The following is a 23,674-nucleotide window of genomic DNA, read 5'->3' on the forward strand; positions in this document are numbered from 1 at the left end:
GTAACACTGGTCTCCCCCTCCGTTTGCCTCATCCGTGTGAGTGGGGGGCATTCGTGGAGACTTCTCCTCGCGAGCTGACGTCACTAGGCTCCGCCTTTACCCCCCGAGCATTTCTCCTCCGTCTGAATACCCCTTAAGGGGGGCGGGCGCTAAGTGACTTAATAGGGAGGGGGGGCGCCGCGATGAACCTTCGCCCCCCCCCCTGAAGGGGAACCCTGCGCACGCCTATAGTAATGAGAGACATTGTCAAATGCTTCGGAAAATCTAGAAATATGCAAGCGGCAAATGAAGAACAATCAAGAATGAAAAATTACACGTAATTGGTGTGAAAACGATATTAGTTGCGTTTCGCATGAATAGGTTTTGCGAAAGCTGTGCTGAGAGTGCATGAAAAGGAAATTAGATTCCGGATAGTTGGCAAGATTGGATAGTAAAGTATGCTCGATAACTTTACATTGAATGCTGATGGTTAAATGGGGTGGTAATTAAATGGACAGTACTTGTGACCTGCTCTGTAAAGTGGAATCGCCTTTCTCGTCTTCCATTTCGCCGCGATAGAAAACATATAGAGTGACTGCTGAAAGATTTTCGCTAGTATGATAGAACTGTTAACACTCGTGCTTTCGGAAACTTCGGGCTGATTGTATCATAACCAGGGGAAAAAGAAAGTTTTAATTTATTGATTACGCACTCTACGCCACAAGGATGTATACCCTAAGATCGAATGCATAGGTGAGGGATTAGGACACTGCGTCATCGCGGTGTTAAAACACTTGTTAATGATGAAATATTGGAAACAAAAACATCGTTAAGGACAGAAGTGACGCGCCAGAAATTTTTAGTATCGGTTGGAAGCAGGGAAGGCAGAGCGTTTTTTTTTTTTAAGTTTTCTTTTGCGCTACGGAGTGCAGTGATATATTAATCTGAAACTAGTTTATGCGCGTTTCAGATTATTCGCACAAGGACAATGTTTGGCTGATCTGTAGATACGGTTCTTTTTATTTGACAGGCGCTTTGTGCAACTAGTACACCATGGTGCTGGTTTGTTTTAGGTGATTGAGTGGATGGGTACATAACTAGCAAGTAAGCTTTTAGCCTCGTTCACATATAAATCCCGGTTGCGTCGAACCATACTGTTAATCGGTTTAATGAAAACATAATAAAATAATGAAATAGAGATTTTTTTATTGCGCACATCTAAACGTACATGTTTGCGTGGGTAAAATTGTTTTTCTATGCCGTTAGGAAGTGTTTGCATCAATGTTCGGGAGCACACGAAGGAGCATTTGAATGGAAGCACAGTGCATTCACGTAACATGTGAAGCAGCGCACAGTACCAAGACAGAAAAGGAAGAAACGATTCGACAGGGCCACCGCTGATTATCTGTCACCAACTAGCCCAGCTTTCAACGTTACCGAACTTCACAGTGCACTTGAATGCGTGGCAGGCAAAGCAAGCTTAGGCTGAAGCCAGGTTACTTCAGCGCTGATAGACGACAAGATCCCTGAACATTCGCTTCTAGCTCCACCGTCAACCAGCAAAAGTATATGTAACACATTTGTAGCGTTTTTTTTTAACTGGTAAAGTACCCATTTCATGCCGGGTGGGCACTGCACGTAACGAAGCTGAACAAATAACACACTTGCAGCTTTCGAAGTCCATGAAAGTTCAATTGCAAAGCATAAAAGCAAAAAAAAAAGGAAAGTTTGAGTTATTGTGGCATCTGGACGTCGTCTGCGGTTGTCGTCAAAGGCCGCTGTGGCAAGGAAGGGTAGACAATCGCGGTGCCAGGAGAATGGGGTATCATTGCACCGGGAAATGGCCGATTACTGTTCAGCTGGAACGTCAGTAGCGCTGGAACACCGACGCCGACACCCAAGCCAGCCTGGTTTCTGCGGAGAATCATGTTGAACACGTTCGGAATGCGAATGGCCATGTCCATCGGAACCTTGTGGTCTTCGGAACCGTGCCTCGCTCGCTGTGGAGATGGCGTCGCTGCGACCACCGCAAGCACAACAAGCGCGACCGCTGTCACTAGACTGCGATGCATAACTGCGTTCCGCCGGCGTCACTTCTTGCAAAGGGAATGCACGGTCTTCACTCGTATACTGGCGTTGAAGCGGCCCAGAGACGCCATATATATACGGCTCGAGCTAATCTTCGATCAACAGTGACGGAAACATAACGATAACGAAATGGCTCAGCGAACCGATTTTCCGCTATACAGACACATCTGCGTATCACTTCGAAGATGTATTGAATCATGTGGCCTTTGATATGGCAGCAACAAAAGCTTTTCGGGCTTGCCCCGCAACGTTGTCATTCGTCCTCGTTGCCCCGGCACATCTCCTTCAACCGAATGGGCGGGTTATCTCTGACAACAATTCGTATCACAAGGGATTTTTAAGACTCGATATATTCGATCGCTTCTGATTACGCGAGGTCAGTGGTCAAAGTAGGTCGAGCAAATGATGTAAAAGGGCTTCGCAAACTCTCAATGCTCCAAATGAGATCATCGCCAGCCGCTGCATGACAAATATCCGTAATAATATAACTGTTAAGATTTTACGTTCCAAAACCACGATATGATTATGAGGGACGCCGTAGTGGAGGGCTCCGTAAATTTTGACCATCTGGTGTCTTTTAACGATCTAAGTATACGGGCATCTAGCATTTCGCCTCCATGGAAACGCGCCCGCATCGGACGGGATTCGATCACGCGACCTTCGGGTCAGTAGTCGAGCACCATAACCACTAGACCGCCGTGGCGGGTGCAAATATATGTCATATTCAGGACCTAAGTATAGCAAAAAAAGAAACACAACAAAGCACTGATGAAGAAAGAAAAAACAATATATTTTTGATGAGCGCTGATTATTGCCATATAGTAAGGGCAAGGTAACATCACACCATAGCACGGCATTGTAACAAGGTTTTAGCTGCGAATTCCAAGAAATAGTTGGATTTTTTAAAGCTGAAAATGACATTTAATTCAGGATCACTTCTTCTTGATATGTTTGCTAAACCTACCGTATACGAGCGCAGCTTCTTTCTTTCTTTCTTTCTTTCTTTCTTTCTTTCTTTCTTTCTTTCTTTCTTTCTTTCTTTCTTTCTTTCTTTCTTTCTTTCTTTCTTTCTTTCTTTCTTTCCTTTCTTTCTTTCTTTCTTTCTTTCTTTCTTTCTTTCTTTCTTTCTTTCTTTCTTTCTTTCTTTCTTTCTTTCTTTCAATCCTGTGTTTCGCGCTAGTGCAAATGTTTAACAATGTACAAGTTGGAAATATATAATTAACGGCGTGCGAGCATTGGACATTTTTAGTACATATGGAGCCTGCCATTCTATTATTATTTGATCCTTCCCTATTTGACGTCTTCGAATATTTGCTTTTTTTTCGCTATATGGGGACAAAACACTCGCTGAAATTCTCGGGAAAGGCAAAACTATGTATGTTGCGAGAAAACCGGTGTTGTTGCGCAAATGCACTATTTCGTGAGTACTTGTTTTGTTCAATAATTTGCAATCATTTTGTGCAAGTGCATTTATTTATTTATTTTTATTTATTTATTTATTTATTTATTTATTTATTTATTTATTTATTTATTTATTTATTTATTTATTTATTAGTGCAACCTACATCGCCCAAGTGGGCATTATTGTAGGGGGGTAGAAAGGAAAAACACAGTTTTACAGTAAAAAAATGGCACACATTTGCGCAGAAATGCCTGCGTATTCACGAAAAGCACACATCTTGTAATGATGAATAAAAAGCATCGGCTGGAAGATCAACAACACACGCATCCAACTTATTCCATTCACGAGTAGTGAAAGGAAAAAAAGAATTAGCGAAGACACCGGTACGACAGCTGCTCTCGCGGATTTTATTTTTTTGAATGATCATTTCTATGTGACACGTAGTATGGTCTCATCATGTATAAACTCTTGTTGATGCGAATTTCCTCACAAAAGATCGAATGGAAAAACTTTAATCGCAAGAATTTTCGGCGCTGCTCAAGAAGTTTCCATCCTAAGTTGCCTTTAATACAGGTAACACTGGAGTTAAAGTTATAATTTTCGCTGACAAAGCGTGCAGCAGGGTTTTGTATGCGTTCAAGTTTATAGATTAGTGTTTGACCATGAGGATCCCATACTGGACAGACATATTCAAGGATAGGTCGGACATTTGTAACATACAAAGCTTCTTTCAGATTTTTTTGGGCAGACTTGAAATTGCGTTTAATAAAGTTTAACACACCGTTGGCTTTGCCAGTTACGTAACCTATATGCTTATTCCAAGATAAATCGGCAGAAAAGTATACACAAAGGTATTTAAAATGTTCAACACGGTTCAGTTGTGCTCCTGACAAGTGAAAAGGTTTGCGTTTTCTGGTAAAACTAAGAAAACAACACTTTTTTACATTCAAACACATCTTTCATTTCTCACACCACCTCACCACAGTGTCAAGATCACGTTGTAAAGCACAAATATCGTCCATACTGTGTATTGATGTATAAATAATACAATCATCTGCGTACAGCCTCACGTTCGATGTTAGCGTCTCTGACAAATCAATAATATATTAAATCACAAATCATTAATATATTAATGTATCATTAATATGTATCATTGACAAATCATTAATATATTAATGTATCATTGTTGACAGCCTGTATACTGTTATTATGCATCTTTAGGCGAACCTTATCATATTTCCATATTTTTTTTTATAACAATGTCCGGTGCTGTTGTCTCACACCCTTCAGCGAAGCCAAGCGTGTACCTGAATGGCAACATATAGTTTATTTGTTTCACTACTGCAGTTACCATGGTACCATAGAGCCTTTAAATCTGTTGTTTATAATGTCTCATCAGTTATCCGATGGCCTATTAATGAATTACGTGCATGACTGTCGATGAACCTGTGTCTGATAACAAACGGACTCCGCGTCAGCGTCATATTGCTTTAGAAGGATAAAACATTGGACATCGTTCTCAGTATCCGACAGTATTTTTTCTCGAGTTAAGACGGGAACAAACAGCGCTGAACATGCCGTCCTAATCATGTACCAACCAGCCCAGTTATGTGCACCCTGCAGTTTTCTTGAATATTTGTATTTCATTATTATCTTCAACTTAACTAGCCGAGCATTCCTGTCTTCCTTGTCGCACTAGGAAGACACGATTCCTTGATACGAGCATATGCACATCTGGCTGCAAAACAGCTGCTCCTTTCTAGTCTTGAAGCACTCTGTCAATTTCCTGCTCGTTCACTTGGTGCTGGACTTTACGCTTAAAGGAATGATTTTGCAAATCGCTGTGCAAGGCTCATAACGAATCTTTTCTCGCAAGGTATTGAGAAAAATGTAGTACGAACTTGCAATGTACTCGGGTTTCATTTCGGCAGTCCACACCAGATGTTTGGAGACCGATGTAACTTGGCGCGGAATATGCCCACGGTGTGCTGGCTCGGCTGGATACCATTCTAGACAGGTGAAAGAATTATTACGCGCCGTTTTTAGCACGCTTCGTCAAACTTCGTGAGCCAATGAAGTGCTTCCTCGCCAAACTCCTGGTTTGCTGCTGCTGATACGAATGTCATGTGTACGTGCGTTTTAAATGTATTTAAATGAATTAACTTTATACACGTGGTGATGAGTTTCCAGCTTTTATTGTCTTTTCTTTTTTTCTCACTTTCAATTGTTTGTACCTGCAGAATAAGAACAGAAGCAGGTCCTAAACTTACAGAACTGTCCGGCGGACTCCGTGCGAGTAATTAATACATTGTTAGCGTTCGAAACATAGTAACATCAGTGTGAACGAGGTTAGCATATCACAAAACCAGAAACAGAAAAGTACCTACAATATACAACAGTAAATACAAAATACGTGTATTCCTTTTGTTTTTCATAATCAACGGCGTCATAGAATGGAGTTCAGAAAATGACCTCAATTCTGACTGTTCACCTCTAATAAGCATGCGCGCAAGGACTAACAATCCAGGGGCATGAGGCGTGCGTTGCTTCCGTTTCCTTTCTTTCGCAGTCCTCCATCATTTATATTTTTGTTCAGCCTCACTCAGCACGCGACTCAGCTGGCCAGCTCACCCGCTCTCTTTGACAAACAAAGAAAGCGAAATGAGGGCCAGCTGTTCAAGCCGCCGACCGATCCTCGGCCAGCCAAGCACGACTGTGCTCGCCACGGTTCGTGGCACTCACTTGCTCATTCTGAATGGTTTCTACCACTGGTGTAAGGTGCAAAGACGTCTTGCGACTTCAGCTCCGACCGCAGCGCGTATCTACAGGCGTGTCATTTCTCATCAGCTTTGAAGAACACTGGCCTCTTCGTCGGAGAAACCATAACCGCGATTCATTTCTCCATCGAGTCAGCTCTACAGGGCAACTACTGCAGAAAATTTTCTTTTTGCATTGCAACACCTCCCCGTGTACGCTTCCGGGTCAAGCAAATTGCCACTTGTTTTCTCCTCTCTCTCACTCTGGTGCCCGTGTGCTGCTTCTGTTCGCTCACTTCGCTCAGCATGCGAGCGAGTTCAGTCATCGTGAGAGCCGCGCTGGCGGTCCTTGTCCTGCAGCTGGCTTACCACAGCGTTCGTGCGGAGACCTCCACGGAGCAGAGGGAATCGAGGCACTTCGGCTTGGCCCCGTTCAACTTGGGTATCAACATCCCCTACATATTCAACATGAAGCTCCTGACGTCACCCACTAACACGGGACTTGGCCTCAGCGTTCCCGCCATCTTCAACATGCAGCTGGACACCGGGGGACCGCACCAGTTGCGCCCCACGGGCTTGCGGCTCAACTTTTTCGGACGCAACGGAGACATCACTCGCAGAAGGCGTCCCAGCATCTTCAGGCTTGCAGAGAACGACCAGCTCATCGGCGCCAGGAGCACCTTAAGAACAACGCTGTCACCGGCTCAGTCGTCGTCGTGAACTTTTCCTTCCGTGGCAACGCGGGTTTTATTCGCTTATGGCTTCACGGCAACATTTTCTCTAGATTTCGCAGTTTTACCGGACAACGCTCAACCTCTACACCCAGAGCGCAGTAAAGGTATTGTTTAAGCGGGTTTTTATTGTTCTGAATGATGCCTTTTGTTCCTGAGGTAGCAGAGAGGTATTATGAATGAGGGGCCATGTATATATTGGGACATCTATGAAAATACTCAAGTTGAACAAAAACAAACTCGTGCACGTTGTTACAGACTATAGCGAACGAACATAATGCAGTCGTTAGACTCCCTCATTTTGTGACGCTCTCCACTAACAGCGCCGTCGGGGCGTTGCGGTCACCGAGGTCATTGATAACCTTATCTCCCACATGCTGTCTCACAGCACAACTTGTCGCGACTAAAAAAATATTCATCTTTGAGGGCATAAATGTCAGTCAAGCTAAACGCCGTTCTCGTGTGCTTTGGCACTTTAGCTCTTCTCTTTAAATGCACTCGAAATTCTCATTGGCGCAGTTCAGTCTGGGAGTGGGACTATATTTTTTTACTGTCATTCCCACTTACGCTGTGCTTCACTCACTCGGCTGAATCGTCTCGACCAAGACACTCTCGGGTGGCCTTGCTGTACCTTCAGTAATAGAAGCTATCAGGTGAGTGCGCACGGATCACACCGCAATCAATGTGCCTTCTTTACGTTAATTGTCACACACCAAGATTTGCTGCCTTCATATGCTATTTTCTTTGTGTTCTTGTTCTGTCTGCCTTCTTCTTTTCTTTACCTCTGCCCAATTTACGAGTCTGTCTTTAATTAGCGGCGAGACGGCGTCTGCCGGACTTCGTGCGCACTGCTATGTTATGTTTCGAGTGTCGGGATTGAGTCGCATCACGGACATTTAAATTGGTCGTGGCAGACGAAAATCTCCGAACTGGACATGGGAAGCGAATTGGCAACCATTGACCCTGCAGGCCCGGCGAGCCGCAAATGCCAGTGGGGCCCTGGACGAGGGGCTCCACCCGCAGTAACCAGGGAGCGTTATGTTTACTAAGGTTCTCTCTCCCTCTTACCTCTGCCTCCTACCCTGAACCAGCTAACTGCTCTGGTTTTCACGCAAGAGCTTTCTGAAAAGGAAAAATCCACCCGTCTGTATCACAAGGAAATCCTTTGAAGAGCTCACCTCTGTATACATTGTTCTATGATACATTTGGATCTTTCGCGCAAGTATATGTAATGTCCGCCGCTAAGAGTAGTCGAGCTCAAGGACTACAATTATGCTATTTGTCACAAAACAGTTTTAAAAATTCTATATTGTGTAAAGCAACACACCCGGCATTGCCTGTATATTTGCCGATTCGTTTCCCCGCTTGCAGTTCTTTGTTTAACTTGTTGCTTTCGTAAACTTTTTTTGTAACTCCTGTTTGCGCTTGCTACAGTAGACTGCCGTGTGCTTCCATTGATCTGTATGCTCGCACACCCCTTCATGTAAAGCCCTTCGATCGAATGGGGATTCTTGACATATTTTACGCAAGTAAATAAATAATTAAATAATTAAATATACCCTGTTGGTGACCGCACTACTTGGGGACGCCTACTAGTCACCCGTTCCGTTGAGTGGAGGCCTAACGTCAAGGAAACCGCACCAATAGCCGAGAGATGCAGTTTGAGGAGTCGCGGTCATTGAAGCCACGGCGTGTTACAACAGCACGACTTGCTTGTTCTGCTGCTCCTTGCGATCCGTAGTTCGTACCCGTTCCCCTGAGACGACACCAGGTGCCGTTGCCTGCGCTCACCGCTGCCTGTGTCACAAAGTAAGCACGGCACACTTTTACTTGCTTAATGGAATGATAAATACATATAACTTTCTAACCTGTGGATGCTGCACTGGATGCGAAATATGCACAGTGTGTTGCCTTTCGCGTATAGGTATAGAGTGCCGCCATCGCTCCGACGTCGAGAGCGTAGAATGTTCAGAAAGTAGGTATTGTGTGAGATATTTAACTACCCAAAGCGACTCGGGCTATCAGAGACGCCGTAGTCGAGGGCTCCGGATAATTTCGGCCAACTGCACCGACAACTTCTTTTTTGAACGCGTGCGCACGGCTTAATTGAAATGCGCACCAAATGACATGGATAACTCCATCTAGAGAATGACGTAGAGAACTCCAAATGGCATAGAGAACTCGGTCTCGAAGGCGCTTATTATTTTTTTTTTCACTTTTAACGTGATAGCGGCAAAGAGCCCTTGTCGCAGAAATTGCGGCCTCGGCAGCGTTGCCCGATCGCGGTGGATGCAAGGGATGAAAATCAGGGGCAGGAGTTTAACTCGGGTATTCTGCGTGGCAGTCAGCTGTTCTACCACAGAATCACGCCATTGCTTAAATCATGACTGGTTACGCAACACAAACACGGACAATAAAGAAAGAGGCACCTCGAGTGCAAGGTTCCGTTAGCATCAAGCTCGATAGAAGTTCACACTGTGTTAGTGTTTGCGCGGCGTAGGTTTTCTTGATTTCTCGTGTTTTGATTTTTTCGTGGTTTGGTGGTGGTTTCTGTATAGTTCTTCGAGTCCACCGCCTGGGTGCGTCTGTTTTAATGAAGACATAAGTACATTTCATCTTTTCTAATAAACCAATTTGCGCTCGTGGTGTCTCTTTCTTTCGTGTCTGTTTTTGTGTTGCGCAGCCAGTCATGAATCAGTACCAACTCGCCCAACTGTCATTACTTTTGCCAGCGCTTGAAACTGCTTCGGGAAAAAAAAAACCCTTTACAGGTGCCGTGTAGGGCGAAAAAGTCTCGATACCAGACGTAATATTGCGCGTCAGAAACGTAGATTCGCAGCCGACGTCAACGTTAAGATCTATATCGATTACAGAGAGTTCAGCCCTAATTAATCATCGTCACACACCACGGCGTCAACAAAGTGTGCAGCTACGTAGGTACACGTATTGCTTTACGGAGTGGGTGCTTCGCTACTTCGAAATAGTGGGCATTTCGCAACCGCACTTGCAGTATAGGCACTCTAGCAGAGTTTAGAACGGCCAGTGTCCCTCGTTCCTTTCCCTGTGCCATGGTTGAGGTGTCCACCGAGACGCGAATGAGAAGGCGGTGTGAACGGAGCCTGATTACGCTTCCACTCTTTAATGCTAAGCTTAAGCGTCATCCAAGATTTTTTTAAAAATAGCACTCTTTCGCGCTATTGTTTGTCTCACCTATTCTCCGCATAATTACTCCTTCGAATGCCGGCATAACGGCTCAGTTATAATTTGTGGTTTTAATCTAATTTATATTAGCTGTATTATTCGCACTGATGTACCGTATACATTTCCATATTTGCTGCCGGTACTAAACAATGCGTCAGTACTGTTGGAGGCAACGACAAAAGCGCCGCCATCCTTCCAAAGAGAACTAATTTTGCTCGGGGGCGCAAATCGGAAGAATTTTATTAAGCCAGGAAACGCACTGCTGTAATTTTGTGAATTTGACGTGCATCACAGCGTTCTCTGTACGGGAAAGCAATCTATAACCCAGGTGTGAAACATGAACGACATTGGATTTCGTCAGCCTGCGCGTTTAAATTGTCTAGTTCGTTTTGCATACATCAGTAACATTAAGGAACTAGAGAGCAGGTATGCTGTGTAAACTGAACGCCGGGAAACGGCCACTAAGCACGGTCACTCTTAAAATATGGTTGACAACACGCCGCTCCGGAGTCGGAAACATGCGGGCGATCAAATGACGTTGCCACCAGAACTTTAAGCTAAACTTACCCTGATATTCACATCGAAGTGACAGATCGCGTCGCAGAAGGCACCCTACAATTTACCGATTATCTTCGAACATCGCCCGACGATAATAGAACCTTCTTAACCCGTACATCACCTCACCCTGCTGAGTTTTTCAGCAAACAACATCTGCACGGTTGAACATGTTTTATTTTATGCTTCATGGCGTTATCCAATGGACACAAAGCAAATAAGTGCGGGAAGATAGCTGTAGCGGAAAGAGGCGCTTGCTATAAACTAACTTATACATTATCTGACTCAGCTTTCTGTCGCTCCCGCCAAAAACGCCATATCCTAATGTTACGCACAGAAATAAAATAATGACACGCTGTTCTTAAAATAACTTGTCTGTTCGCACAATATTAATGAGAACTAACAGACAATATAGCCATGGAATGTATAGGGGGTGTTATTTTTACTACAAATAACACCCCCTATGACTTTCCTTGGCATTATTGTCTGTTAGTTCTCAATAATGTTGTGTTTAACAAAGAAAAATGAGGCCTTAAAAGTCACCTTCTTTCCTTCGTTCTGTTCGCAGATAATCGTAGATCGCTCAAAATATTAAACTCACATTTTTTGTCTTTTTTTACTAGACACTCGGGGTTGGTGCCTGTCTGATGTTTTTAAAACGTTTTCTTCTTTGCTTCCTTCAGTAACGACTCGCGCGACCGTCATGTTGTTATCTTGTCACCACGAAGAAAGAAAATACCGAAAAATATTGTCGAAAGCACTAATTGGGAATCTACGACCGGACGTAAGCAGCCTGGTCAAGGAAATGAAGCTTAACTCTGTCCATTTCTCTCTCTCTCTCTCTAGCTCTTAATCGTCAAGCAGCACTCAAACACAATGATAGCGGGGAGTGATGTCTTCCATCGTCCAATCTTATCTCACGTGTCAAGTTCATCCGCTATTTACACTTGTGTTATCGTGCATTCCAGAGTAATTTCTGGTGCTTAGAGATCTTCGACAACCTACTTCACCATCCTCGACACGCATGAAATCTGTTTAGACAATTAAGGTCGAGTAATTTCGGTTAAAGAGAGCGCTTCTTGCAATGAATGATAACTTGATCACAGCGATGTAGTTCGCAGAAAAAAAAAACAATAGCTATAAAACGACAAATTATCGTGCGCGTGGTCATACTGCACTTAAGATGTATTAGCCTGCGCTGTTTCCTTATATCTAGACATATTCGCAGTGTTTCTTTTGTTCCTTTTTTTACTTAGAGTGACCGGTTTCAGTGCCTACTAGATGCTACTTGCAATCAGACAGACAGACTGCCAACGAACTTTATTAGATACTGAGGAGTTATTGACAGGACCCCCTAACGGAAGGGGGGGGGGGGCGGGAGCGTTGTAACCGCTGGCCGCGCCCACGTAGAGGACAGAACGCCGTGACGCTCCGCCCTTTCCTGGGCCCTCTGGATAGCCTGGGCTTGCTTTCGGAGTGCCGTGCTTCTGACGGCCTCCTCCCATTCGGCTTCGCTGGAGAGAAGGTTGTTAGGCAACGCGGCACATCGCCAGAGCATGTGAGCCATAGAACGAAAGGTTTCACTGCAGACCAGGGTCAACGTCCGAGTATATCTTACTGAGGAAGCCCCGCGACGGGAAAGGCCCCGTTTGCAACATTCTCAGAGTAGCTGACTGAACTCTGCCGAGTTTCGTCTGAGGAAGAGGATAGACTCTCCTGCCAAGTTGGTAATGTTTAGTGATTTCATTAAATGTGAGAAATGGATCGTTCTGCTAAGTCCCTTCCTGTCCCTCCGGAGCCTCCTGACCATCGCCGCGCGTGAGTTCTCGCGCATGATCCTGGGTCAGCTCGTTGAGGTTTGGGGAGCCCTCGAGAACGTTCTTCTCCATGTGTGCGGGGAACCAAGTGATAAAATGAGAACTGGGACCAGCCCTCTTCTCTAGAATGGAAGCCGCCTCTCGAGCGAGGTTGCCCGATTCGAAAGCTCTGATTGCCTCCCTCGAGTCGGTGTAAATCTAGGAACGCTCTGGGTCAGACAAGGCCAGCGCTACCGCGATTTGCTCCGCTATACCCGCGGGGTGGCCGCCCTTACCGAGATGGCTCTCCTCAAGATGGCTTGTGCACGGGCTTTACGTCTACCCTCGTTATACTGCGGATGTACGTTTCGCGGGAAGGGCCTCACCATGTAGGTCGCCCTCGTTTCCCGACTCAGTGTTGTCCGCCGTTCTTCCATAATCCTAGAAGCCATGCCAACATCGTCAAGGATTCTCCTGCCGGCCTTGGTCGACGATAGCCTAACCATGTGACCGGCGCCTCTATTATCTCGTCTATGTTATTGTGCATCCCGAGTTGATCTAGCCTGTCGGAGCTCGCGCAAATCGGCAAGTGTGGTACTTTCTCTTTTGGTGTTCTTGCGCATGAGCGCATTTAGCTTCCTCTTTTCTGTTTTGGTCCATGTTAGAGCTGACGCCGCATAGTTAATATGGCTCATGAGAAACGCGTGGCAAAGGAGGTTGTCCTCACCTAACCCCTTCTTTCGTTTGGACACTCTAGCGTGTGTGTGTGTGTGTGTGTGTGTGTGTGTGTGTGTGTGTGTGTGTGTGCGTGTGTGTGTGTGTGTGTGTGTGTGTGTGTGTGTGTGTGTGTGTGTGTGTGTGTGTGTGTGTGTGTGTGTGTGTGTGTGTGTGTGTACGTGCATGTGTGTGTACGTGCGTGTGCGTGTGTGTATGCGCGCAGATGTCGTTGTCGCGTTTAACTCTTAAAGGCCAACTCCGGCGATTTTTTGGCCATGTCAAAGTAATGGTGGTTTTATGTTCTTGAGACGCTCCTGTTACGGGCCCGATAGCAGAAATACTCGGCAAATTGGAGAATAATTTTAAATTAGCAAAAAAGCGCAACACCGAGACCAAAACCCAACCGAGTGTACTGTCTACGTATGACGTAGACGTTGTTACGAACGAACCGGAAGTCGTGCAAGGCATGCCGGTCACGCCGGCGCGGAGTATGAAAACTGTGACAGCCGGGACGACCAGCGAAGCGCCGGCCAAACCAACGCTGTCTGTCGCCTTGTGCACAGCAGACGCTCGCTGTAGCGGCCGAAGCGCCGAAGTTAACGGTGCCACCGGCTGCGTCACTTCCGCCGCCTTCCCAATACTGACGTCACAGACGCAATGTTGCCAATAATTGTGGGAAGCCAGGAGGGCGTTTGCAGACAATCTTTAAAATTCATTTGCAAACAATCTGCGCATGTCTCAAGCTTGTAATTTGGAATAAATGACGGAAACGTGCAAAGGAACGTACCCAGCAGGGGCGTAGCCAAGGGGGGGGGGGGGGTTGGGGGGGTTCAAACCCCCCCGAAATTTTTCAGTTTTGCTTGCGTATATATACACGCACACATACAAACGCACGCACGAACATACATAAAGTATGGTTGAACCCCCCCCCCCCCCCCGAAAGAAATTTCTGGCTACGCCCCTGGTACCCAGCGAATTTCATTGAGATCCATCGACCTCGAAAAATCGCCGGAGTTGGCCTTTAAAGGCGAAGCATAAGGCTCACCCAATTTCCGCCTCCATTATTGCGTGCATGCAGTTTGCCCTTTAAGATTCGAGCTAATCTACCGGTTCGTTGGCTGAGCGGCTGCTGATATGGCCTTCTGCGACTGCATTTTCACATTGTCATGTACCCCATTGACTTCAGGCAAGTAATTTGTTTTTTAATCTGCGTTGGGAATCCGTGTGTAATTTACCGTGTTTTAGATGCGAAGTATCTTAAGGTCGAGCTCAATCCGGCGGTGGTGGTGGTGGTGGTGTGCGGCGTGACCACCCTCACTGCGCATGCGCATACCCTCTCCACATACCTCCTCTCCACTTCCCCTCACCATTCCCCTCTCCCATTTCCCCTCTCCACTACCCCTCTCCCTTTTCCCTCTCCACTTTCCCTCTCCACTTTCACTCGCCCATCCCCCTTTCCACTCTTCCTCTGAAACGCGGGCTAGACATGCCGAAATTCTCTCCTGCACAACGCCGCGATGAGCTCGAGCGCATGCGCGTCCCCTCCCCTTCTCTCTCCTCTCCTACGCTGCCCCCCCTCCTCTCGCCCGCCTGTCGACCGCGTTCCCCGCTCGCCCTGTGAGAATTAACGGCCAGGCTAGATGGAAGACACGACGCGCGTAGCGTCCCTCTTCGCGTTCCACGACACGAGGTCGGTAGCATGCCCAACGAACGCCAACGGAACGCGATCGTGCAAGTGCTCCGGCTTCGCATCGCCTCATGGTCCCCTTTAGCGGGAGATGGCGTAATTTTTTTCAGAGACGTGCCGTACTGCTGCGTGTCGTACTGTAAGTCAAGCACCAAGAAATATTACGTTGCATAGACGCCAAAGTGGCATTCCTTCCAGCAGGTAAAGCTCGCGCACTCAAGGCCGCAGCATCCCAAGGGAATTCCGCCAACCTCCTTTAAGCAGCGGAACCAACCTTCGGATCGTTTCCCCTATTCTGGAAGCAGTCAGAAAAAAAAGAGTTTTTAATAAATCTCGTGCTTTCCCTCGCATGTATACTTTTTACTGATATGCCGCACTTAAGAACACCAAAACTTGAAGAATCTTGAAAAGTGACTCACGGGTGTTTTCGCTTCGGGCACCGTCATCACGACAGGGACTGGCGCACACACACACACAAATAAATAATATAGCAATAGCCACCATCCATCCTTTCATATGCGTTTTTGTGAGGGAGTTGCTGTGCTAACCCACGTTTACTATACAGCGATATCTTCAAGGCGCCGCAAACCTTCCCGCATAGATAGCAAAGGAATGGAGGGGTTAGAGTTACTGTATATGCTACCAGGAGGGGTAGTAGGCGCGCGCCGCGGTGCGGTGAAAGGAGCGGTTACGCCCCTTTCTGCATTTACGCCTCCTCCGTCCGAATGGGACGGCCGGAGCAACACCGCCGCGCGCCGCGATCCAGGCGGCCGTGGTATATATATATATATATATATATATATATATATATATATATATATATATATATATATAAGCCACAAAGAAAAATAATTCCCGACGCGCGGAATCGAACGGCCGACCTCTCGCTCCGAAACGCGCGGCGTTAGACGGCTAGGCCATGAAGAGTACCATCTTTCAGCTTGCTAACGGCGAGCTATTTATATACACCATTTACTTCAGCGTGTTTTCTTACTCACCAGCGAGATGGCGCGAAGTGCGCGCTGGGCGCGCTTTAAAGGTCGTCGCCCCGCTCCTGCGAACGCCGATGCTCTTCGCCCTACAGGGCGTGGTCGCCTTCGGGCGCTTATCTCGAGGAAAGAAGGGGGCGGGCGGGGGGGGTGGAGCGGAGGGTTGTATGTCTTGTGCTTTCCCCGCGATGTCCGCGCTGAAGTCACAGAGCGTATGAAGGTCACTTCGCTCGCTGCAGCGGCCGCGTTTGCGAAAGGAGCGCGCTGTTCAAACAGAAATAAGTAACAACTGCGACATTTAGGTCGCGATCGTCCTGTGTGTACCTGTTCGTTCGTTTCGAGCGTCCTGCTTTATGTTTCAGCAGTGCGCTTCAAGTATCGAGCTGTGAAGCGTGATAGTTCGCGCTCGTCCTGTGTGCGTTCTTTTTGTGCGTTCTTTGGGCTCGAGCGACGCGCTGGCAATTTCGAGCTGCTTTCCGTTCTTCGCGTTACATTCCAATTTGTTGCTATCGCATTCATTGCTTCGCCGTTGTGGCGAAACTGTGAGTTTTTTTTTTTTCGTTATGCTCCCTTCGTCGGCTCGTCTCTCCTCCTGGCCAAGTGCTCCGCCTCGCCGTGCGAGGAGGAAGAGCGGCGAGCATGCGTACCTGCGAGCGGACAAACAGGTTCTTTTTGTGCTTGACAAGACCAGACACGAATGTTGACGTCACGGCGAATGTTGACGTCACGGCGAAGGGATTGTTTCTTGGAGTTTGTGGCGCGCCTGAGGCTTGTAGCGCTGCCGCGTGTGGCGGTATGTTTCTGCACTTCATTAATGCTAAGCACATATCAGCTTGTGTGAGCGGGCCACTTGTGCAGGCGCGCGCACTCTTTGTCATCTTGCCAGATCATGAAGATTATAATTCTTATCTTTGCATGTGACATTTTCATTGACGCCCACACGTGTGGAGAAAACTCGCTCGGCTTTGCCAACTATAGAGGTGCATAGTAAACTATAATTAAATAAGGAGTTTTACGTGCCAAAGCGGCCATATGATTACAAGGCATGACGTAGTCTGGGACGTTTGACCATCTGGGGTTCTTAAACGTGCACCTAAATGAAACTTCATCAGCGCGCCTGCGTTTCGCGCTCATCGAAATGCAGCCGCCGTGGCTGGGAATCGAACCCCCGCCATCGAGATTAGTAGCATGGCCATGACATCATAGATCTTACAAGAACGTTTGCGATTTTTCAACGCTGCGTCAAATAGCCTATTTCATGTAAGGAAACCAGGCCACCTGGTTCACTTTCAGTCCCTTTCAGTGCCAAAGATATAACGTCCTCCCCTCTCTAAATCACACAGACATGCAAGCACAAACTTTCCCTTCTCGCTGTTATTTGTATTGCGATAACAATTATGTGGACACTCTCGGCTGATTTTTGCCGTCGCCGTCATGCCCCGGATATGTATATGTGTGTATGTATGTAAAAAGGCAGAAATAAAAATAAAGCAGAAGAAAATATTCTGAAGTACCCGACCGCGGATTTGAACCAGCTACCCCTCGCTTCCCAGCGTGCTGCGTTAGAAAACTCAGCCACACGCCATGTATGCGCCGGCGAACAAATTACAGCATATCTACGGGTGACTGGTGAAGAGCTTGGGCGAAGCTCCTGAAGCAATCATGGTCTCGGGATCCGCTTCTCGTTGAGCCCGTTTTGCAGCGGCGTCCTTGGCGCGCACCGTCACGGGATCCGCCTGGCGCCGCGCGCGCTTGGCGGCGGCTTCGCGGGCGCGCAGCGCCTCGAGATCCGCCTGGCGCTGCGCTCGCTTGGCGGCAGCCTCTCGAGCTCGCACCTCGGGATCTTGCCGACGAGCACGAGACGCAGCGGCCTTCCGCACCCGGCGCTCCTCGTCGTCCATGGTCCGCCAAGCAGCACGATCCGGCAAGCGCACTCCTCCACGTACGGCGACGACCAAAGAGAATGAGAGATAACGGGCGCAGCAGCCAATCTGAGAGCAGCGGCACCTATAACGCCACCTAGCGTGCATTCACCCAACCGCCATATTGCACACATCTCTATGGGACTGCGCCATCTAGTATATCGTCACCCAACTGCAGTTTGCATGCATCTAACGTTATCGTATCCCAACCCACACATACTCTCCAAATTCGACCCTGACAAGTACCCCTCACCAACATGCAGGCTATGCAACACTAATCTAGCTACACTTTATCACCTGGCATGGGAGTGCCAGTGCAACAAACCCAAAACAGATGTCTTTAAGGATTTCAGTAGAGATGGATGGCAGGCGGCACTGTCCAGCCCGGACCGGGGGGTCCAAGAGGCCCTGGTGGCCCGCGCAAGGACCGGGGCGCAAGCCAATGGGATCCCGGACTAGGGACTCCACCCATTCAGCAATACGTATAATAAAGTATTTCATCATCATGGATGGATGGATGCTATGAGCGTCCCCTTTATAACGAGGCGGTGACAAGTGTGCCACCAGGCTCGGCAAAAAAAAAAAAAAACCCTTTACTCTTCTTTTTGTTAGTGTTGGCCTAGTGTCTTTACTTCAATTAAAACTATCTTACTCCAGGAAAAATACTTTTTTCAGCTCCGTTCTCTGCCCTTTACGGCAGAATGTCCTTATTTTGTTTTCCAATATTTATTTTTGTCCTTTCTCTCTAATTTTCTGCCACCAATACTGTAACCGTCTCTTACTTATTTCAACCGCGGGTGTGTTCAGCTTTCCATTGTCTCTAAAACCCAAGGCGTCATGTAGGCTTGTGCCCAAACGTACACCTGGGTGGATGTCTCCACATTCAATCAGAACATGCTCCGCCGTTTGTTTGTTTGTTTGTTTGTTTGTTTGTTTGTTTGTTTGCCCCAAGGAGACTGGCTCATACCCACGAGGGGGATTGGCCACACTGACAATTATATAGGGAAATGTAAACCCTATGAAACTTCAAAAAAAAAAAATAAGCACGAAACGCGATGTAAATAAAAATGAAAGAGTTAAGAAGTTAACAAAGCCATAGGATAACGATTGAAAAAATATATATATAATAATGAAAAAAGGAAAAAAAATGGTTTCCGTGGTCGGTATCACTAGCAGCGTACTCTTCCTGTTGTTTGAATGAACTTGTGTAGCGCAATTATAATAGCACTGCGGCTTGCCCCAAACTGATTCGCTCCAAACGACAACAGGCTAGAAGTAGTAAATTGTAAGCCCAGCCTACCAGTCGGCATTTCCAGAAACATTCTACGGAGTGAGGCGAAACGGCGGCATGATAGAAAAAAGTGATCTATTGTTTCTGGTTCATTGCAAACTGCACAGAGATTTGTTAAGGAAAAGCCAGATTTATACAGGTAATAATTTAACCGAGTAACTCTACAGCGAAAGCTTGTGAGAGTCGCTTCGCATTGACGTGAAAGACATTTGGTGGTGTTCCATGGGAACTGTAAGTGCCGGTACTCCTCTGATTGTATGAGAGCTGTTTCGGTGTTTTTTACGTATAACAGTCGTTTGAATCTCTCTCCGGTAATGAAAGAGAAAAGGGGTACGACATTTAACACTGGATCATCTAAAGATGTCGTGGCGAGTGCGTCAGCTGCTACATTTAGAGAGATTCCAAATGCCCGGGGACCCATACTAACCGAACCTCTGATATGCTGCATGATATAAGGCTCGAAAAGATTCTAAGGAGCTGTGATTGTTTTGCGGACGTTAAATACATACAAACCGATAGGGCATCTGTAATAATAATAACTTTCGATTTTTGAGAATTTAGTTTTCTAACAGCCAATGTGACTGCCATAAATTCGGCAAGAAATATTGGGGTGAAGTCAGGTAGTCCGAGAGCAAAAGACCAATTCAGCTGCTGGGAGAAAATGCCCACTCCGGCCTTCTGAAGATTTTGCGTTGCGTCCGTAGAAATTACAAGGTGAGCAGGGAATTGACCGAGGTGATCTTGAAGCAGACCTTCTAGAATACGCTTTGGAAGCAATTTAGCATTTTTTGGGAAAATGTCGTCGAAAACTAAATTAAGCTTCAGCGAATACGGTTTTGGGCAAGCTAAGCACGGCAGAGAAACATGTAGGTCTGATAACAGCGACTCGACGAAAATTACTTGAGGCCTTCGATAACGTTGCCACGGATGCTTAAAGCAGCAGATCCGGAAAAAAGGACGCAACCGAATTCCAAAATGGGGCGTACATAAAGTTTATATATTATGGGCAAAGTTTCTCTGCGCATTCCTGATTTTTTATTACAAAAGCGGCGCAACAGTCCTATGGCGCGTTCTGCTTTACGCGTGTTTAATTCAATTTGCTGTTGCCAATTTAAATCGCGAACATAAACAATCCCCAAATATTTTAATGATGTTACTTGCGGGATCTGTTTGTTTCGATCATGAAGTGAAATAAAAACGGGATCTGCCAAAGGAAATACGAGCACTGCGCATTTGTTAACGTTGAGCGAGAAAGAAAGTCCGTCAAGCCATACCTCAAGTTTAGTCAAATAAGACTGCAAAATTTGGTATAAAGTATAGATATCATAGGATGACGACAAAAAAGCGATATCATCAGCATAGACGTAAAGGTGAACATCTCGATTAACTGGGATAGATGACAATAAAATATTAAATAAAAGTGGGGAAAGAACCGATCCTTGTGGGACACCTCTCGTTTGCTCACCCCCTCGTGGCAACAAAAGAACTGTCTCTCGGAGAGAAGCTCCTTTACCCAGGATACGATGTAATTTGGCACGTCACAACTCACTAATCTAGAAATCAATATACCGTGTTCAACACTATCATAGGCTTTTGCGATATCTAATGTAAGTAATGCAGAAATCTGACCAGATACTCCTGCAAGTCGAATGCGGCTTTCCAAATCAACATGAGCAGACCATATCGAACATCCCTGTCGAAAACATATTTTTCTTGAAGAAAGGATACTCTGACGAGAAATGAATAATTTTTTCAATTATTAAATGCGAAGCATTTCTTAGCGAACCTCTGGCACTTTGAGCGTTTCTATCTACGTATCTATCTATCTATCTATCTATCTATCTATCTATCTAGCCGCCTACGTCTGGGTGCTCTCATGATCGCCACCTTAACTTGGTGTAGACCAAACTTTGCATGGGAGGGTAAAATCTTGTCGCGTACATCGTCAAACCCTTTCCTCCAGACACGTATGGCACATACCCGTTTACCACAGGCCGCGGTGTGCGGGTATACGCCAGAGGTGATTGACAGTTTATATCTACCCAGGAACGGCGAGAAGAGACATTAGTAACTTAAATGCGAGGGCGTTAAGGAAAACCGACATCGGCAGCGTTGACCCGACGAATGGGAAGAATGGAAACTAGGATCCCAGCAGGAATCGAACCCAAGCATTCTGCGTGGCAATCAGGTATTCTACCACTGAGCCACGCCAGGTCTATAAACTGGTTTGGAAAAAAATTACACCATCTCCCGCTAAAGGGGACCATGAGGCGATGCGAAGCCGGAGCACTTGCACGATCGCGTTCCGTTGGCGTTCGTTGGGCATGCTACCGACCTCGCGTCGTGGAACGCGAAGAGGGACGCTACGCGCGTCGTATCTTCCATCTAGCCTGGCCGTTAATTCTCACAGGGCGAGCGGGGAACGCGGTCGACAGGCGGGCGAGAGGGGGGCAGCGTAGGAGAGGAGAGAGAAGGGGAGGGGACGCGCATGCGCTCGAGCTCATCGCGGCGTTGCGCAGGAGAGAATTTCGGCATGTCTAGCCCGCGTTTCAGAGGAAGAGTGGAAAGGGGGAGGGGGAGGGGAGAGGGAAAGTGGAAAGAGGGGAAGGTGAGAGGGAAAGTGGAGAGGGGAAGGGGAGGGGGTGAGTGGAAAGGAGGTGTGTGGAGAGGGTATGCGCATGCGCAGTAAGGGTGGTCACGCCGCACACCACCACCACCGGATTGAGCTCGGCCTTAAGATACTTCGCATCTAAAACAGCCTACGCAGGCGTAATATCGGTGCAACGTCAATTGTGGTTGTGGTGCTGGCTATCTAATTTTACAAGAAAGCAATAAACACTACATGATACTCCTACGATGTCTACTCCTACGATACAGGCGTCATATCAGATTAACGTCTGTAGTTCCAGTGTTGGCTCCGCTTTTATAGCAGTCTAATAAACATTACGTTTGTATTCCTATGATTTAGCAAGCTATATTTAAGCATTGCTCGACCCCGGAGGAATACATTAACGAAAGTTACATATGATATCCACATCACCGCACCGTAAAGCGCACTTAGTCCGCCAGAACGACGCAGTGTCCTCTTCATTTCTTACGAGGCTGGGCGATGGCCTCATGCTGACCGAGGATGACGCCAGATTGATTGACAGCCGCTTTGTAGGCTACATACGCCGAAGTAGTCTACAAATACGACAAACACCATCCACTGATGTTGGTCTACGTAGCACTATCCAGGCCTACGAGCCTCGACGGCCTACACCTCACCAACGCGAAGGGTGGCTTCAGGTTCCGACATGTCGCCGGCTCTGTCGACAGACAATTTGTCGACGAAATTACCGAGGCATCCACCAGTTCCAACAGCTGTACTATACTACATATTTCACTACACATGGACCCCTCGTCACCACGATCACGACCGGATCCTATTACAAGTCGTGACCAGCTGCTGATGCTCACTGATCACGGTGATGATGCCCTTGTTCAAAAACTGTCAAGAACTTGTTGCACACATGCACACGGGTTCGTGAAACGTGCGCGCGTTCTCGGGACACGTATAAGCGCTACATATCTGCTTACCGCTTCTGGTGTTGGTAATACCCACGTTGCCATTGGCAGCGTTACCCAACCGTAAACAACTGGTTATATAACACATATGCGGCTCATATATAAGTGTGCGTGTAAAATTTATACAAATCTTTAGCGTCATTTTGTAACGTGTCGCTCAGTAAAAAAAGGTTACGCCACAGTCACCTACCCGCCGTATGCTTCACATAACATCGACTCCCACGGTACGTGGTATCTGCCGAATTTTTTAACTAAATTTGAAGTAAGCGAGATAGGCCGAATGTTATCCAGGACATATCCGAGGCTCTGATTTTTTCGTAGCAGCACAATTTTAGCAATTTTCCATGAACTTGGAATCCATGTGTACTGTTAAGAGCAGTTAACTATGTTCAAAAGTTCATCGGGATAGGAATTAAACATTAATTTAATCATAGAGTTTGTAATGCGGTCCGGTTCAGGAGCCGCTTGATTTACAGTTAATATGACATCCGCCAATTCTGCCATAGTGACTTTCTGATCCTTATCTCCCCCGCAGCACGTGCATTGTTCTTCTTCTTTACTGAATCTCGCTTTATAACTACCCGTTCTAAGGCAACCCGATCTCGCTTCAAACAGTAAAGCGCTTCCCCTTGAATTATCATCATCATCTATGGGACAGCGCCATCTATTGAATGATACGGGAGAGGGAGACGCGACGGCGGGGGATCGCCGGATGGAGCGACGACTGACCAGGTGATGCGATAAGGAGCTTCGCCCCTAATAACGGCGAGCTATTTATATACAACATGCACCGCTGATGGTAAGCAAATCTCGGAGGAACGTGAGCGTGTTTTCTATAAGGCAACGCTCCTAATTTTATTTCAATTTGAAAACTGCCCTTGAGACGCGCACGACAAAGTGGTCCTTTTTTGTACCCACCCGTGATGTGGAAGGAAAAAAAAAAACAAAGAACACCGGGCACATCTTGCATCAGACGCCCCGTGTGGCTGGAGA

General features: G+C 46.7%; 1 protein-coding gene across 1 annotated transcript in view; it reads left to right on the plus strand.

Moving 5' to 3' along the window:
• The first annotated feature begins 7,559 nt into the window (after positions 1-7,559).
• LOC119393167 (uncharacterized) overlaps positions 7,560-23,674 on the plus strand; it is a 32,353-nt gene continuing 16,238 nt past the window's right edge. Inside the window, exon 1 of the mRNA XM_049416130.1 lies at positions 7,560-7,609. The gene's annotated coding sequence lies outside the window, so the exon portion shown is untranslated. The remainder of the gene's footprint in view (positions 7,610-23,674) is intronic.

This window comes from Rhipicephalus sanguineus, chromosome 5 (genome assembly GCF_013339695.2).
Source record: "Rhipicephalus sanguineus isolate Rsan-2018 chromosome 5, BIME_Rsan_1.4, whole genome shotgun sequence".
Taxonomy (NCBI): domain Eukaryota; kingdom Metazoa; phylum Arthropoda; class Arachnida; order Ixodida; family Ixodidae; genus Rhipicephalus; species Rhipicephalus sanguineus.